This window comes from Phoenix dactylifera, chromosome 4 (assembly GCF_051530095.1).
Source record: "Phoenix dactylifera cultivar Ajwa chromosome 4, Ajwa_hap1_PhDact_Kaust_v1.1, whole genome shotgun sequence".
Lineage (NCBI taxonomy): Eukaryota > Viridiplantae > Streptophyta > Magnoliopsida > Arecales > Arecaceae > Phoenix > Phoenix dactylifera.
Genome location: NC_143193.1, coordinates 8586812 through 8606987, shown reverse-complemented (window position 1 = coordinate 8606987; position 20176 = coordinate 8586812). Strand labels below are relative to the sequence as shown.

Below are 20176 nucleotides of genomic sequence, written 5' to 3'. Positions count from 1 at the left end.
TTAAAACTTGAGGGATATACTGATTCAAGTTTTCAGTCAGATCAAGATGATAGCAAGAGCGTGTCAGGATATATCTTCACTCTTAAGGGTGGGGCCATCTGCTGGAAGAGTTCCAAGCAGCATACAGTGGCAGATTCTACATGTGAAGCAGAATATATCGCAGCATCTGATGCCGCCAAGAAAGCTGTATGGTTGCGGAAGTTCATCACCGAGCTTGGAGTGACACCCTCCATTGATGGTCCAGTGCCTGTATTTTGTGACAATACTGGGGCCATAGCTCAAGCAAGAGAACCCAAAGCACATCAGCGGACCAAGCATATTCTACGTCGCTACCACCTGGTTCGAGAGATCATCGATCGAGGTGATATTGATCTTCATGAGATTGACACAAAAGAAAATCTGGCTGACCCATTTACCAAAGTCCTCGGCATCAAAGAGTTCGACGAACACAAGTCGAAGATGGGTATTAGATACTGTGCCGATTGGCATTAGGCTAAGTGGGAGTTGTTGGAATTTGTATCCTAAATGTCAATCGTCAGCATATTGATGATTGAATTTTGTAAATGAATTGACAAATTAATAAAGTGTTATTTGGCATTATTCATCATTTCATCTTCAAATGAACTCTTATATGATGAAGTCCTTAGGACTTATGTTATGATAAAGGAGGATTTATCTTTGAGTCCTTAAACTTGTTTGCGACGAAATGATATGTTGTTACTAGGACGACAACATTATCGAGATTAGGTCGTTGTGTGACATATACGTTGGTTGTCCTCTTAACCAAGGAGTGTGGAGACACTGGTATGCCACACAAGTGAAGTGTAGAAGAAGTACATTTCACTAAACGTGACCAATTCCGGAACGCTCTACTGTCGAGAGATGTTCCGAGTGGATATGGGTATAAGTTTGACCCTCTGACCTGAGACCGCAACCTGTGACTAGCAAGCAACTCACTGTACTTTGGTACCGGACTACCTGAATTTCTAATTCAGTGACGGAAGGTCACTGGGTGCAGTCAAGTACTTGCGTAGTCAGTTGTGAGTCAAGATGAAATTGACCCCTCCTGAAAACAGGAGATAATGTCTTGTGATTAATTTAGCAAAACCTTGGCCAGGGTAATCCCAGTGAGGAGTCACGGGATATCTAAAGTTAATCACATAATGGATGTACTAATTATAGGGTTGACAGTGAGCTCTAAGTCATCCTGGCATTAGGAGTCAAAGGGATTGAATTATACAGTAACCATAGTTCAGGGTTCCAGAATATTTGCTTCGCATATATTCGACCTATCCGGACGTCGGGTACCATTGCTAGATGGTCACATCGATTAGTGTAGAAAATTGTTCCTATACTACCGGCTTAGGTTCGAACCTATGAGGTCACACGCATAGAAGATTCCTGATTGATCAAGAAAGCTGATGAATGATTAAGAATCATTCAGGGGTAATTTGGTCAATTTGATTGGCAAATTATCTTATAAAATAATTAAAGTAATTATTGAAGGATTAATTAGTAATTAAATTACTAATAAACTCAATTTGATTGAGTAATTGTGCTAAGGATGAGCCAAATTGAATTGGATTCAAGTTTGGGCTCAATCAGGGTTTTGACCTGATTGGATTAGGTCAGAACCAAAAAGGACTTAAGCTGATCAAATTAATTTTAAATTAATTTGTTCTTAATTGGGGATTGACCTAATTGAATTAGGTCCAACACAAAGTAATAATTCAATTTGATTGAGTTTGCATGAGCCAAAATTGAATTGGATTCAATTTGAGCTCAATCAGGGTCTGACCTGATTAGATTGGGTTCAACCAAATTGCTTTGTTTTAATTCGGGTTTGACCAAATTTGATTAGGTGCAACCCAAGGGGATTAGGCTCAGATGATGTGGCAATTATTGGTGACATGGAATTGGATTTCATGAATTTTAAATAAACCAAAATTATTGCATGGCACATGGACCCATTGCTTGACACATGGCGACATTGTTTGTTATTTGAATTTAAATTCAAACATTAAGCAATGTGTTAAATGATTTTAATCACTCAAACCATCAGCCAAGGTGGCGTCTGAGTTTTTGAATGGATTAAATTCGAATTTCAAGAGGTGATTTCGAAATTATGAAGTGTTTTACCTTGCCGCATGGATTTCAAATTCCTTCCCTCTTGCACATGTGTTTAAAATTTGAATTTAAATCAGATTTGGTTGAGATCTGATTTGGGTTGTTCCTATTCCTTTGCATGTGCCAACTAAAAGAGGTTTTCTAAAAATAAATTTCAAATTTTGAATGAAAATTCGGAGGCCATTAAAAGGGGTCAAACATGGGCACCAAAAACACATCCATTGCAGCCTTCTTCCTCACCCGCCTCCTCCTCCTCTTCTTCTCCATTTTAGATAGGGTTTTCAAGGTGAATATCTAGAAGATTCAAGATCAGATCTGAGTCCTCTACTTCCCTTACAAACCTCATCTCTATCTGCTTCAAGACGATTGATCAAGAGTTGATTGAATCCCGGCGGGCAGATTTCAGCTTTCAAGTGTTCTGCAGCTGCTAGCACTGTTGCGGAAGAAGATCCTTCAGGACTTCGCGTGTACTTCTTGTAGAGGCCATTCGTGTGCGTGGCTTCGAAGTCAAGAATCAGATTCACAACTTTCATCCATCATAAAAGGTATTAATCTAGCATTAATCATTTATTATGGTGTCAAGGTCTAGGTCCAATTCTCCGAGGTTTTACCCTCTTTTGGGGCTCCTCACGGAGATATCTCCAGAATCCATTCGATGGATATTCGGAGATTAATTGGAATAGAGTTCTTAAGTTTCAGATCTGATAGTTAATCATGCATAAAAGTTTTAGCATAATTATTTAAACGATTCCGGCATAATCCTATATGTTCTTAAGGTGCTGATTTCTAGATTTGATATTGTAAGCATGCATGAATTAAATTGTTTGATTCGGTTTTTCCACTGCGTTTTAAAACTTAAAAAGAACTACGTATGGCTTGATCCCCCTTATGAAGGGGTACGTAGGCAACCCGATCAGGTTCAGCCATGGTTTTCAAAAAAAAAAAAAAAATTCAGCATGCTAAACACCGAAGAACCTAGGATTCACTTTCATATACTTCTTGTGTGTTTGTATTGTGCTTTGTTATATTTCACTAACTCATCAATTGACATAAGTAAGATAGTAAAAATTAAGAGAAACTTAATTCACCCCCCCTCTTGGCTTGTCACCTTGGGCAACAAGTGGTATCAGAGCAAGGTTCTCCTATAGTATTTGTTGATCTCACAATCAAGAGTCAAAGATCATGACAACCCAAGTGGGATGTTCTATGAGTGAGGGGCAATCCACAAATAGACCTCCTCTATTTAATGGCACAAATTACACATACTGGAAAGCTAGGATGAGGATATTCATTCAAGCTCTAGACTATAAATTATGGTATATTATAACTAGAGGACCTCACACACCCACAATTAGTATAGAGGGCACTATCATACCCAAACCAGAAATGGATTGGAATGAAAGTGATAGAAGATTAGCACAATTAAATGCTAAAGCGATTAATGTACTTTACTGTTCACTAGATGTAAGTGAATTCAATAGAATATCTACATGCATCTCTGCAAAAGAAATTTGGGATAAACTTGAGGTCACACATGAAGGAACTAATCAAGTTAAGGAGTCAAAAATAAACATATTAGTACATAAGTATGAATTGTTTAAAATAGAATCCACTGAGTCCATAACTGATATGTTCACTCATTTTACTGAAATCATAAATGGGTTAAAGAGTTTAGAAAAGTCTTATACTAACTCTGAATTGGTGCGAAAAATTCTCAGGTCTCTACCAAGAGTTTGGGAGGCCAAGGTAACAGCAATTCAGGAAGCAAAGGACCTCAATACACTGCAATTGGAGGAACTTCTAGGATCACTCATGACCCATGAGTTGACCATGAGGCAAAATTCAGAAGATGAGGTCAAGAGAAGAAAGACTATTGCCCTAAAGTCTACCACTCCAAAACAAGAAACTAAGTCGGAAGAATCTGATGATGATGATGAATTTGATGAAGAAGAAATGGCTATGCTTGGAAGAAAATTCAAAAAATTTATGAGAGGTAAGAAGAGATTTCATAAAAAGAAACCCTTATTCAAAGGTAGCTCAAGCAAAGAAAAAGGTAAGGACAAAAAAAAGAAAAAGGAAACACCTATTTGTTATGAGTGTAACAAGCCCGGGCATTATAAGATTGATTGCCCGGAATTAAAGTGGATGGCAAGAAAACTTAAAAAGAAGAACTTCATGGCTGAATGGAGTGAAAGTGAGGAGTCAAGTTCGGAAGAGGAAGATCATCCAGAGACGGCCCAAATATGTCATATGGCCAATGACGATGAGGGGTGTCTTGCAGCTAATAAAGTGGATAAACGATGGTATCTAGATAGCGGCTGTTCAAGACACATGACCGGTGACGTAGACCAATTTGTCACCTTGAAATCTAAGAAGAGTGGAGTAGTAACCTATGGAGACAATGGAAAAGGGTATATCATTGGAAAGGGTAAAATTTTCATTACTCCATCTACCTTCATAGAAAATGTCTTATTAGTTAATGGTTTGAAACATAACCTACTTAGCATAAGCCAATTTTGTGATAAAGGATTTAAAGTCACATTTGAAGCATCAGTATGCATAATCACAAATCCTAAAGATAATAGTATTGTACTTATAGGACAAAGGCAAAGAAATATTTACATGGTAGATCTTCATGAATTAGGCAAGAAAAATGGATTATGTTTAATTACTAATGAAGAAAAGAAAAATGAAACAAGTTGGCTTTGGCATCATAGACTAGGATATGCTAGTATGGAATTAATATCAAAACTAGTCAAGAAGGAATTAATAAAAGATGTGCCAAAATTGATCTTTGAAAATGACAAAATTTGTGGACCATGCTCATTAGGAAAACAAACAAAATCATCCTTCAAATCAAAGAATATAGTATCAACAACTAGGCCTTTTGAACTCATACATATGGATCTATTTGGACCCACTAGAACTGCGAGTCTAGAAGGGAAGAAGTATGGACTAGTTATAGTAGATGATTTTTCAAGATATACATGGGTTTCATTTTTGGCACATAAGAATAAAGCATTTTCAGCATTCTTGAAACATTATAATTATATTATAAATGAAAAGAAGCTCACCTTAATAGCAATTCGAAGTGATCATGGAACTGAATTTGAAAATCAACACTTTGAAGAATTTTGTAATGAAAACGGTATCTCACATCAGTTTTCAGCACCTAGAACGCCTCAACAAAATGGGGTTGTTGAAAGAAAAAATAGGACCTTGGCAGAAATGGCACGCACGATGTTGTGCGAGTCAAATCTTCCAAAGTACTTTTGGGCTGAAGCTATAAGCACTGCTTGCCATATTCTAAATCGGATTTTAATACGACCTATAACCAAAAAAAACTCCTTATGAACTTTGGAAGAATAAGAAACCAACCGCTAAATATCTTAGAGTCTTTGGATGTAGATGTTTCATTTTAAACAATGGCAAGGAGGATCTAAGTAAATTTGATGCCAAGTCAGATGAAGGTATCTTCTTAGGATACTCCACATCTAGCAGGGCATACAGAGTGTTCAATAAAAGAACTCTTGTAGTCGAAGAGTCAGTTAATATCATATTTGATGAGTCTGATAGTGAGTCTGCTAGGAAAGAAAATATTCTTGATGATGATGTAGGAATTATTAACTTTGAAAAATTAAATCTTGATGACGTGCCAATTCAAGATAAGGAAAATGATAGCGTGCCACCACAATCTCAAGACTTGCCAAAGGAATGGAGGTATGCATATGGATACCCTAAAGACTTAATCATTGGTGATCCATCTCAAGGGGTAAGAACTCGATCCTCTCTTAGAAATTTAAATGATTATCTTTCTTTTGTTTCACAGTTAGAACCTAAGACTTATGAAGAAACTGAAAAAAATACCAATTGGATAAATGCTATGCAAGAAGAATTAAATCAATTCAAAAGAAGTAATGTATGGACATTAACTGAGAGACCAAAGCATAACTCTGCAATTGGAACAAAATGGATCTTTAGAAATAAATTAGATGAAAATGGGGTAGTTATAAGAAATAAAGCTAGACTTGTAGCTAAGGGATACAATCAAGAAGAAGGGATAGATTTTGATGAAACATTTGCTTCCGTAGCTAGATTAGAGGCTATTAGATTACTTCTAACTTTTGCATGTTTCATGGATTTCAAATTGTATCAAATGGATGTAAAAAGTGCATTCTTAAACGGTTTTATAGAGGAAGAAGTATATGTAGAGCAACCTCCTGGTTTTGAAAATAATGAATTGCCAAATCATGTGTTTAGACTACATAAGGTATTATATGGATTGAAGCAAGCACCTAGGGCTTGGTATGATCGATTAAGCAAATTTCTACTAAATAATGACTTCAGTAGAGGAAATGTAGATAAAACACTTTTTCTCAAAAGAAAAGACGAAAATCTGCTAGTGGTACAAATATATGTAGATGACATAATCTTTGGTGCCACAAATGATAATCTTTGCAAAGAGTTTGCTAATTTAATGCACGGAGAATTCGAGATGAGTTTGATGGGAGAACTAAGTTTCTTTCTCGGATTACAAATCAAACAAACTAAAGAAGGTATCTTCATTCATCAAACTAAGTATACAAAGGAAATACTAAAGAAGTTTGGAAATGAAAATCACAAGGGAGTAGGCACTCCAATGAATCCTACTAGTAAGCTAGACAAAGATGAGAAAGGAAAGAGTATTGATATTAAGCTTTATAGAGGATTAATTGGATCCTTGCTTTACCTTACTGCTAGTAGACCAGACATCGTGTTTAGTGTAGGAATATGTGCTAGATACCAATCCGATCCTAAGGAGTCACATTTAAATGCTGTTAAAAGAATCCTTAGATATTTAAGAGGAACTACAAACATAGGATTATGGTACTCGAGAGACTCCTGTCTAGATTTGCTTGCCTACTCAGATGCTGATTTTGCTGGATGCAAATTAGATAGGAAGAGCACTAGTGGAACATGTCAATTTTTAGGAAATAACTTAGTATCATGGTTTAGCAAAAAGCAGAGTTCAGTAGCACTGTCGACGGATGAAGCTGAATATATAGCTGCCGGCAGTTGTTGTGCTCAAGTACTATGGCTTAAGCAACAACTAGAGGACTATGGAGTTAAACTAGATAACATTCCTATAAAGTGTGATAACACTAGTGCCATCAACCTTACTAAAAATCCGGTTCAGCACTCTAAAGCCAAACACATTGAAATAAGATATCATTTTATTAGAGATCATGTGCAAAATGGAAATATATGTATTGAGCATGTATGTACTGAGAAACAATTAGCTGACATATTCACGAAACCTTTGAGTGAAGATAGATTTTGCACGCTTAGGAGGGAATTAGGCATATGTGATCCTTTTTATTGAGGAGATATAAAAGGGAGCAAGCAGTCTCATGATACACTCCTCCCATTTCTAAAAACCCATGAAACATTAGTCAAACTTGTCATCTATAGATTCCTTACTCATGTATCATTGTCCCAGTAAGAGTTTGTAAGGATTGGAAGAAAGAAAAATTTTTAAAATGAAAAAAGGAAGAGAAAGAAAAATTTCTGAACTTGGGTCGACCCAACCCAGAATAGGGTCGACCCAACGTTGAGTCGACCCAAGAAAAATCTAGGGTCGACCCAACGACGGGACCCCACTGTTAAAAGGGGGACCCGTGAGCCATCTAGGGCACTATTTTCACTTTGTCCTCTTCCGAAAACCCTATTCCCCACTCTCAAATCTCCTCCAATCGTCTCCAAACAGTAGATTACATCAAGATCTTGAAGAAATGGGACCCAAGAGAGCCGTAGCCAAGCGATCCGGGAGAGTTTCACGGATCACCCGTGCGGATAGGGCTGCTACAGAGCTGTCAACAGTGTCTCCACAAGGTGAGACACGTGTAGAGCCTCCTCCTCCTCCCTCTCCTTCAGTTCAACTTGCAAAATTTGCGGGGAGACCGGTTACCACGGGGAGAAGGATCCACTCCGAGTTTTTGGATCAAGAAGGGTTCCATTTGGGGGAATGGATCCGAAGGCAAGGATGGGAGTATCTTTGCTCCCTAGATGTGGTGATCTACCCAGGATTAGTCCGTGAGTTCTATGCCTTCCTCAAAACTGGAATGGGAGGGCTTATATCTGAAGTTCGCGGAGTAAGGGTTAGAGTCTCCAAAGAGAGTTTGAGTGAGTTACTTCATCTCCCCTGCGAAGGAGCAACTCCAGAAAAGCCCGAAAACAAATTGAGAGCCTTGCAGTTGATTCTTGAGAATGAAGACTTCGATTACTTTGAAAATGTAATAGCAAGCTCTCTTTCAGCTGAAATGAGGTTGTTGCACAACTTCATTGGTCGGATTTTATTTCCGAAGAGCGGAAGATTTGATCTCATTTCTGAACGAGATCTGGTTGTTATGGAGCACATTATTCAAGGCATTCCCCTGAATCTCCCGGCTATGATACTGAGACAGATGAGAAAGGTAATATGCAACTCCAAAGTCTCCCTGCCTTATGGTATGATACTCACCCTGATCTTACGACAGCATGATATATCTGTAGAGGGAGAGATCTCCAGGCATCTACTTTTCACTGACACATACACTGCACGAACCCTTATTCGCATGGGTTATGAGGTGAACGGGCAGTGGGTACGTACTGGAGCGGAGATTCAGGGTGATGCACCAGAGATTGGAGACCCTATCCCTGAGGATGAGGAGCCTACGGATCATCCTACAGCACCTTCAGAGCCTAGACCTTCGTCATCTGTTCCTGCGGGAGACACAGATGAGTTTTGGAGTAGGATGACTGAGCTTATGTCAGCTCAGGCGAGGACTATCACTGATGGACTGACGAGTAGACTGGATATTATGACTGCTGAGATCAGTGATCTTAGAGAGCAGATAGGAGCTCTACGGAGAGAGATAGAGGTTCATGGACCATCTGTGCCACAGGCAGCTGAGTCAGAGATTTCGGCACAGAGTCATCCAGCTCACCGAGCTCCACGCCAGACTCAGTCCCATCAGGCTCGACCTCCCCTCGCCACTTATGCTAGAAGGATGAGGACTAGATCACAGCCTTTAGATACCCCCTAGGCTGATATTAGCATTCTGATTAGAGCCTAGGATATGTATCTAGTTCTCATATGCATTTTGTGTTGATCATGTACTTTGAACTTTGATTGAGGAACATTGTATTTGTTTTGTTTTGGCATTATTGTACTACAATGTTCCATTTTGATCAATGAAACTGAAATGTTTGTTAATTATTGTGTCTATTCCCATGCACCTATTTGATGATAACAAAAAGGGGGAGAAGCAAGGAAATAAAAATAAGTTGAGGAAGGAAAGAGAAATAAGTTGACAAACAAGTTGAAAATTATAATAGGAAAGCAGATACATTTAAGGGGGAGCAATTTGTAACAATGAAAATGTTAAAGTCTAAAATTTAAATCGAATTTCAGAATTTGGCACATACCTTTCACACCTCGATACGTAATCTGAAACTCATGCTTTATCTCAAACTTTTGAAGTTTCATCTTTAATGAAATATAAAAGAAAGGGGGAGTAATTCAAAAGGTCAAATTGGAAACATTTGGATGAAATAGGGGGAGACTTCACTCTCAAATTTGAAAAGCTGAAATTCAGCAACTTGAGCCCTTTTAAAACTAATTTTAAGATAAGTATCAATAGGCTCATACTCTATATTTTGTAATCATCAAAAAGGGAGAGATTGAGGATGATAATGGTATTTTGATGATTAATACAATAATCAAGAGTATGTTACAAGTTAATTCGATACATCATTTATAAGTCTGTTACTCTCAGTACATTAGTATAATAAGATAAAGATGCATTTCATTGTTTATATGGATGAAACTAACCTTAAGTTGCAGCAAAGTGTGGATTGAGTCGACCCCAAGGTTGATTGAGTCAACCCCGGCACATCAAGAAAGCATCTAGCACACTTCTGCAAAAATGGCATGGATGAACAGTAGTTGGGTCGACCCAAGCAAAGAATGAGTCGACCCAAACCTCAAGCCTCTCAGGCCTCAAGAAACAGTTCTCTGGAAACACTGAGAGGGTCGACCTAAATGAAACTTGAGTCGACCCAAACTTGAGTCGACCCTAACTTAACATGAGTCGACCCAAAGGCAATGACATTCAAAAATAGGTTCTCTAGAAACCCTGAGAGGGTCGACCCAAGTGGAAGTTGAGTCGACCTAACCGAACCTTGAGTCGACCCAAAAAGATGTTGAGTCGACCCAAGTGAAGGAGGGCTGAAATGCAAGGTTCTGTGGTTCTGAGAGGGTCGACCCTAGCAAAGGTTGAGTCGACCCAAGTGAAAGTTGGGTCGACCCCAGTAAAAGTTGAGTCGACCCAAGCACGGGCAGAAGCATAACGGCTAGATTCTGCAGAAGTACTTTTTGACCTTCCAATAGTGAGTAACGGCTAGTTTTTGAATTCTAACCATTGGGGCTTGTCCAATGGATGAAGGAAACTATTTAAAGTGACACTATTCATCAGAGAAAATATCCTTTTGCAAAATATCAAAGATTACACAAGAAAGACAAGTGCCCTAATCTTCTTCATCCAAGTGCTTCATTCAAGAGTCAAAAGAAAGTGGTTGAGCAGATTTCAAGAGACATTAAGAGCTCCATCCACCCTTGAAGAGTGAAGTATTCTTGACAAAGAAGAGAGAAGTCTCATCAAGCAATAACTATTCTCTAAACTCTTCTTTGTAGATTATAATTGTTATATTTGCTCATCTAGGAGCTTAAACTTTCTTACTTCTTTTATTAATCACCTTGTAAAGGTTTGTTGGTGAGCCCGCAAAACCAATGGTGTAGGTTTATTGGTGAACCCGTAAAACCAATTGTAAAGGTTCGTTGGTGAGCCCGGAAAACCAACATAGGTTCGTTGGTGAGCCCGTAAAACCAACATAGGTTTTTGGTGATCCCGGAAAACCAAAGTGTAAAGGTTTTTGGATTGTGAGCTGATGAGAGCACAAAAGTGCGATCTAAGTACCAATTAATTTAGCCTAATGCTAGCAAAATAATGATAAATAATAGATGTTAATATTTGCATGATTAATATTTTATCCTTAGCAATTATTATAATATTTAACATTATTTTATATAAATTCATCTAAAAAGGATGCATCCTCCCAACTGCAGAACAGAGTCTATGACTCTTCTTCCGCGCACCCAAGTGACTCCCCAAATTCCGCAATGCAACTCAAGCTTCCAGTCGTCCGTAAGCCAGGATATGTGATCTGATCTCCCGCACCCAATCCTAGCATCCTGATTCCATCTGCACCAGTGATCAGCTCCCTTCCCGTCTTGACCGCAATCACCTCCCAAGCGTCCGTGGAGCACCCGCATCCAAGCTTCCCGCTCCACATCGTCCATGCGGAGTCTTTCCATCTTCGCCAGGACGATCCCGAGCGTCCCAGTCATCCCGTCCGCTCAATCCGCCTCCTCCAGCGATGCAACCATTTCCATCTCCAGCATCCCGATCAACGCCCCTTCTTCTGCCCATTTCACACGCCTCCCAGCTTCCTCCATCTTCGTTCTTCAGCCCGCTGATCTCGCCTGCAGCCATTCATGATCGCCCAACCATCCCTCCTGATCCGCCCGCGATCACTCCCGGCTGTCCGTGAAGCGTCCCGACAGCCCGTGAAGCATCCCGAGCCTCACGGATAGGTTTCCACCCACGGACAAATTCCCCTGTTCCAAGATCACCTCCCAGGCCTCAGCCTCCCTTGCACGATCCTCGGCGTCCGTTCTCAATGCCGGATCCGCCCGCAATCTCCTCCACAGCGTCGCACCCATCAGCGCCGGATCCGCTCCATTGTCACCTCCTCTCCACGCGCGATCAGAGGAATCCTAGCTTGTCCATGGGCTCTGGGGCGATCTATATGAAGAGGGCCTTCTCGACTGGAAAGGGAGAGCTCCGATTCCGAAAAGAAAGAAAAACAGGGGAGCTGCTGCGGCTGAAGGAAGAAAACAGAGGAGTTTTTCCTCTCTCTCGGGTTGTTCTTCAAAAGAAAAAAAAAGAGTGATGAGAGGGAGGATAATATTTTTAATGGAAGGCTAAAGTCCTAGGTGAAGGGTGATAGAGGAACCTTTGATGTATTGCTTTCTTTGAAGTAAATTCTAATCCTTTGCTTTATACGATTTATTTTTGGATTATGTCATGATTCTTATGTGTTGAAAATTATTTTATGATTTATGCTTATTGATATATGTCTTTCTTGATTATTTGATTCATCGTTGACGTTATATGGCACGTTGAATGCTTAAAAAAAAGAATTCATGTTATCAAGAACATACTCCATAATTAAGTTTTATCTGCTTATAAATCTTAAAGAAAACAAAAGAAGCATAGAATTTATTTCATGAATTTGATATTATCGAAGGAGATTCTGGATCCCTACACCATCTTAATATATCCAAAATTTGATTTATTTTCTATCTGCAAAACATCATCTTAACCCACGAATTTATTGAATTAATTAATCTGAAATTACGCTAATAATCCATATTTCGTTCCCTGAGGAATCGACCTCGGACTTCCGAGTTATACTACTTGTGCGATTCTCCTGCACTTGGGAGAACAATTTTATTTTTGCACCAAGTTTTTAGCGCCGTTGCCGAGGAACGGCTGATTTATTAGTATAATTTTAGATTTAATTTTTACCTTAGTAGTTAGTATTTTTCTTTTGAAAAAAAAAATTAAATTACATCTTTACTACTATTTTTAATTTCCCTGCATGGTCTGCCTCAAACTCTGATATCATAGAAATTAGCCGTCTGATTTGACTCAAATTTGGTCAGCTAGTGCAAGACACATTGTTAGATAATCTGAATGGTCTGATTGACATTCTGACATTTTTAAGAGCATCAGATTAATACGAAACCTTGCTGCTTTCTACTTTAAATTTTCTGCATTTATTCTTTTTAGAATCAGAATTTTATCGTTATCATATCTCATTAACCCTTGTTGCTAATTGAAAATTTAAAAAAAAAAACTTTAAGAAAAGATCAAGGGTGATTATTCAAAACTAAAAAAAAAAAGAAAAGAAAAAAAAACCTAAGATTTCAAATTTCAAATTTCAAATTTCAGAATTCAAATTTCAAACGTCAACTCATAAAATTTAAAAAAAAATAATAATAATTAATTTGCTTGATCACCTATTCAATGAAATTTAATGTCATGTCATAAAACATTAAAAAAAAAATCTCTTGATTGTTGCATATAGTATAAGGCATCAGCATAAAATATTCTAAGGGCTGAACCCATTTAAAAAGATAAGGTCGGAATTTCATCACTCGTCCTTAGCCCAAAAATCACCCCAGTGCATAAATATCCTAAGCTTAACTAAAATCAACTAGACGTTGGCCCCTAAGGACATTCGAGCTCAATAGGACGAAGACCACCGAAAGTTGCACCAATTTCGCTCTGTGGCTTAGTTGATGTCTAGGCAAGCTTTGTCCCTATAAGGGAGACAGTTCATCTGTTCGAGGCAAGTGGGTTTTAAGTGGGACCTTTGCGAACGCATCGTGACCCCTCCACTTACCTGGGAGCTTACCTGGTCAACTCGGTTCATTAGACCGGATTGGAGGCTTAGGTGTCCTCTTCAAACCAGTTAGGAGCTGTCTAGAAATTTAAGAAAAACATTAGAAATTGAGGTGTAATATTTTGTTGCATGTTTGATTGTGAATAAAATTTTTGTTTTAGGATATCGTTTTAGGGTAACTTTAGTTGGTACTTATATTTATTTTTTATTTTCTTTTATTTTTTAAAAAAAAAGAAAAAGAAAAAAAAAAGAGGTAAATATTTTGCATGCTAAAGTGGAATAGGGACGACACCGGTCGATTAAATCGTACAACTTTAGATCATCCCTTAGGACATACCCCTGAAATTCCTTCGCAGTATCTCACACCTTGTGAGATGGTTGATCTAAACGAAGATGCGGGGAGTCACCACAATCGAGAACGAGAACCCCATGTTATGACTCTAAGACAACACCTACAACCGGCTAGGACTAGTCAGCCTTCATGCATAATTTTTTCCTGATAATGTAGGACATTTTGACATCAAACCCGGGGTAATTCAATTGCTTCCCAAGTTTCACGGGTTAGAATCCGAGAGTCCGTATCTTCATTTAAAAGATTTTGAAGAATTGAGTATTACATTTAGAGTGCCAAACATCACCGAGGATGTCCTCAAATTGACATTGTTCCCTTTCTCTCTAAAGGATAAGGCCAAAACATGGCTAAACTCTTTGCGACCTAGATCAATAAGAAATTGGCAAGATATGCAGAGAGAATTTTTAAAGAAGTTCTTCCCCACACAAAGGACTAACTTTTTGAAAAGACATATCAGCAATTTCCAACAAAAAGATAATGAAACATTTTATGAATGTTGGGAAAGATTTAAAGACCTTCTTCTCTCATGCCCTCATCACGGATTCGAAACTTGGAGAACCATTAGCTTCTTTTATGAAGGTTTATCTCCACAGTTGAAACAATTTGTAGAGACCATGTACAATGGTAGATTTTTAGAAAAACAACCTAATGAGGCATGGGAGTATTTGGATTCCCTTGCTGAGACTGCCCAACTTTGGGATAACGGGGATAGAAACAACAAGTCTTTGCCTAAGCCTACTAGCTCTGTACATGGAGGCCTTTACAACCTCAGAACTGAGGATGATCTTCACGCTAAAATGGCAGCCCTCACTAGGAAGGTAGAAGAAATTGAGCTTAGGAAGGTTGAGCCTGTCAAGACTATAGAGCTTAGAAACGAGTGTTGTGGTATCTGCGATATGTCGGGTCATACTACTACTAATTGTCCCACCATACCGGCATTCAAAGAAGTCTTGCACGATCAAGCAAATGCTATGAACTCCTACCAAAAGCCTTATAACGATCCATACTCGAATACCTATAACCCTGGTCGGAAGAATCATCCAAACTTTAGGTGGAGAAATGATCATCCTCAACAGTCACACCATTCAGCTCCTCCACCTGCACATCCTACTTATGCACCATCACCTTCTCAAAAGCCAAATATCGAGGATACCTTGCAATCCATACAAACTTTTCTACAAGGTCAAGCTAATATCAATGCTCAAAATACTCGAAATTTTGAAGACATAAGGAACCAATTGTCAATGTTGACTACCGTCCTAAGTACCCAAGAGAAGGGTAAGCTTCCAGCTCAACCCCAACCTAACCCACAAGTGCACGGTAGTAATAATACGGCTCCCTCTAGTTCGCATACAGAACATGCAAAAAGCATCATGACTTTGCGTAATGGGAAAGTCATTGATCAAACCATCCCATTGAGACCGCAGGTCACTTCTAATTCTGATGCTCCCAAAGTTGATGAAAAGGACAAAGAAGAAGTTGAGGTCCCAACTTCTACTAAGAAAGTTGAATGTCCTTTTCCTCCACCTTTTCCACAACGGTTAAAGCCGTTGCAAAAGCTCGAACCTAATTCTGAAATTCTTGAGCTTTTTAAACAAGTAAAGATCAACATACCTCTTCTTGATGCAATCAAACAAGTACCCTCATATGCCAAATTTTTGAAGGACTTGTGTACTGTTAAGCGCCGATTAAATGTTAAGAAGAAGGCATTTTTAACTGAAAATGTGAGTGCTATTTTGCAGCACAACATTCTCCCTAAATATAAAGATCCAGGTTGCCCAACCATCTCATGCATCATAGGCAACTTTAGGATAGAGCGAGCATTGTTAGATTTAGGGGCGAGTGTGAATTTGTTGCCATATTCTGTATATGAGCAACTTGGTTTAGGTGAGTTGAAGCCAACCTCCGTCACTTTGCAATTAGCTGACAGGTCAGTTAAAATTCCAAGGGGGATTATCGAGGATGTATTAGTCCAAGTAGACAAGTTCTACTTTCCTGTCGATTTTATTGTATTGGACACACATCCGGCTTCGAACTCACAGTCTTAGATTCCGGTCATTTTAGGACGTCCATTTCTTGCAACTTCTAATGCATTGATTAATTGTAGGAATGGCTTCATGAAGCTTTCTTTTGGTAATATAACCTTAGAACTGAACATTTTTAATGTATGCAAACAACCCAATGATTCCGAAGAGAGTAAGGAGGTTGAGTGGGTTGAAACCATCGCAGAAGAATATTTGTTAGCTAAAGCAATTAACGACCCATCCAATGATAGCTTAATTGATTGGTGTCCTAATGGAACCGATGATGATGATTTGTCAGTCACACCTATTGTTGATAATCTGGATATCAAGATGGTCAATGGGTGGAGACCAAAAGTAGGAGAATTTGAGAGGTTGTCGCCTCGAGAGATGAAAATAGTACTATCCCATGAGCAAGCACCCAAGCTCGAATTGAAACCCTTACCAAAGGAACTTAAGTATGCTTTTCTTGGACCCGAAGATACTTTTCCTGTAATCATCTCGTCTGGACTTGATCATACCCAAGAAAAAAAATTAATTGATGTTTTAAAGAATCATAAAGGAGCCTTAGGGTGGTCTATTGCCGATTTGAAGGGAATTAGCCCCTTAATTTGCACGCACCGGATATATTTGGAGGACAATGCCAAAACCACAAGGCAAATGCAACGAAGGTTAAATCCTACAATGAGAGATGTGGTTAAGGCAGAAGTCCTCAAGTTGCTTGGCGTGGGTATTATTTACCCAATTTCCGACAGCAAGTGGGTAAGCCCTACTCAAGTCGTTCCTAAGAAATCGGTTTTGACGGTAGTAGAAAATGAACAAGGTGAACTAGTTCCAACTCGTGTCCCGACGAGTTGGCGCATGTGTGTTGACTACCGAAAGCTGAATTTGGTCACACGAAAGGATCACTTTCCTCTACCCTTCCTAGACCAAGTGTTGGAGAGAGTTGCAGGGCATGATTTCTATTGTTTTCTCGATGGCTATTCGGGATATTATCAAATTGAAATTTCACCAGAAGATCAAGAGAAGACTACCTTCACTTGTCCTTTTGGCATATTTGCTTTCCGACGAATGCCATTCGGGTTGTGTAATGCACCTGCAATATTCCAAAGATGCATGCTCAGCATCTTTGAAGACATGAATGAGAAATTTTTGGAAGTGTTCATGGACGACTTCTCCATTTTTGGCAACACATTTGATGATTGCCTGTCACATTTACAAGCTGTCTTAGCTCGATGTATGGAAAAGAATTTGATACTGAATTGGGAGAAATGCCACTTCATGGTGCCAAAGGGAATTGTCTTAGGACATATTATTTCATCGAAGGGCATGGAAGTAGATAGAGCTAAGACTGATTTAATTGCTAAGCTACCTGCACCCAAGACGGTTAGAGATGTTAGATCATTTTTGGGTCACGCCGGATTTTATAGGAGATTCATCAAGGACTTTAGTGTCATATCTCGACCATTATGTAATCTCCTATCCCTTGATACACCGTTCAATTGGACTGAAACTTGCCAAGATGCATTCGAGAAGTTAAAGTCTATGCTTAGCACTGCACCCATCGTTCGACCACCCGATTGGTCATTACCTTTTGAGATTATGTGCGACGCTAGCGATTATGCAATAGGAGCTGTCTTAGGACAACACAAGGATAATAAGCCATATGTCATTTACTATGCAAGCAAAACCTTAAACGATGCTCAAATAAATTACACTACCACCGAAAAGGAATTGCTTGCAGTAGTATTTGCCTTAGATAAATTTCGCTCTTATATCTTTGGTGCTCCGATTGTTATCTTCACGGACCATGCGGCACTAAAATATTTGTTGGATAAGAAAGAGGCCAAACCACGCTTAATACGATGGATACTTCTACTCCAAGAATTTGACATCACTATCAAAGATAAAAAAGGAGTAGAGAATGTGGTTGCTGACCATTTATCACAATTAGTTTTTCATGATTCAGTGCCACAGTTTTCCATCAAGGACTCATTCCCTGAAGAGCAGTTGTTTGCACTTTCTAGTATACCATGGTATGCAGATATTGTAAATTTTCTTGTTACAAGCCGGATGCCGGAGCATTGGGGGTCGACAGATAGAAAAATTTTCTTGCGCGAAGTAAAGAATTATTACTATGACGAACCCTATTTGTTTAAATATTGCAATGATCAAATCTTTAGATGATGCATACCGGATCATGATATACAAAGCGTACTTTCTTTCTGCCACACTGATGCTTGCGGTGGACACTTTGCCTTTAAGAAAACTGTTGCAAAAGTTTTGCAATGTGGTTTCTATTGGCCCACTATGTTCAAAGATGCCCACGAGTTCTGCAGGACATGTGATCCATGTCAACGTATTGGAAGTCTAACTCGTAGGCAAATGATGCCTCTTCAACCCATTACTATTATCGAAATTTTCGATTGTTGGGGGCATCAATTTTATGGGCCCATTCCCACCATCTTTTGGATATGAGTACATTTTAGTCGGTGTCGAATATGTGTCAAAATGGGTAGACGCTGTCGCTTATAGGACCAATGATCACAAACCTGTCCTGAAGTTTTTAAAAGAAAATATTTTTTCACGATTTGGGATGCCTAAAATCATAATTAGTGACGGTGGAAAATACTTTTGTAATAAGCCTTTCGAAACCTTATTGAAAAAATATGGTGTCACCCACAAAGTTGCTACCCCATATCACCCGCAAACTAGTGGCCAAGTAGAATTAGCCAATAGGGAGATAAAGCGTATTTTAGAGAAAACGGTGAACCCATCACGAAAAGATTGGTCCTTGAAACTATCAGATGCATTATGGGCCTATCGTACTGCATACAAAACCATTCTTGGCATGTCTCCCTACCGGCTAGTCTATGGAAAAGCGTGTCATTTGCCCGTAGAAATAGAACATAAATCGTATTGGGCAATTAGAAAATTGAATTTTGATTTACAAGATGCCGGTCTTGTGGAGTGATTGATTAAAACCCCATTTGATTTTGATGAGCTCAAAGCAATTGAGTATATCTTGTGATTACTAATGAATTCAATTGAGTGTTTCAGTGAAAATCCTGTCCAAGTGTTTCTAGACTTGGTTCATAGCATTTTGGATAAGTTAAGAAGTCTGCATGAACCAATGTCTGAGACTCGAGTCGACTCCCGAGTATCACGAGTCGACTCCAAGCGTATCAAGTTCACTGGCACGAGCTCGAGTCGACTCCAGATTAGTACGAGTCGACTCCGACTGAGAACAGAAAGAAGAACAGAAAGCTTCATCTCAGAACCTGTCAACGAGTCGACTCCTGAAGTGCGCGAGTCGACTCCAATGTTCACCGAGTCGACTCCAGGGAAGTAAGAGTCGACTCCAAGCAGTCACAGGCAGAAAAGTCAGAGAGCAGTTTTCGGGTCTGAGATTCGAGTCGACTCCAGTGGAACGCGAGTCGACTCCGATGGTTGGCAGGTCGACTCCAAAGAAGGTAAGAGTCGACTCTCAGAGGAACACAAGGAAAAAGTCAGAGAACGATTTTCGGACTCTGAGATTCGAGTCGACTCCCGCAGTACACGAGTCGACTCCGAGACTGAGTGACCATCAACAGACAGAAGACCATGTTACTGCCTCTGAGATTCGAGTCGACTCACAGACAGCTCGAGTCGACTCCAAGACAAGCTACACGTCAAAAGGCAGAAGACCAACTTTCGGAAACTGAGAGCCGAGTCGACTCCAAAGAGGTTCGAGTCGACTCCAAGACTGGATGAGCCAAACGACAGAGAATCGAGAGTTCGGGCTCTGAGATTCGAGTCGACTCCCAGGACAGTCGAGTCGACTCGAGTGGACAAAATTCAAATTTGGATCCACGGACTTCAGTGGATGAGCCGACTCCAAAAATTGCCAGGTCAACTCCAGAAGTTGGCGAGTCGACTCCAGGTCAAGACGAGTCGACTCCCAGTCAAGACGGCAACTTTAATTCAAATTTGGAACAGTTGCCGAGTCGACTCCGGAAAAGCGTGAGTCGACTCCTGCTACAGCCGAGTCGACTCCTGATCGCGCGAGTCGACTCCAACCCACCAACGGTCATATTGTCAGGCTGCGCAGAGTGTGCAGAACGGCCAGAAAAAGCAGAGTAACGGC

At 39.6% G+C, this 20176-nt stretch overlaps 1 non-coding gene across 1 annotated transcript; it reads right to left on the bottom strand.

Moving 5' to 3' along the window:
* Positions 1-14464: 14464 nt before the first annotated feature.
* LOC148703698 (small nucleolar RNA R71) lies at positions 14465-14573 on the bottom strand. The gene has a single exon (XR_015982292.1). It is a non-coding gene; the product is annotated as a small nucleolar RNA R71 (small nucleolar RNA).
* Between the last annotated feature and the right edge of the window lie 5603 nt (positions 14574-20176).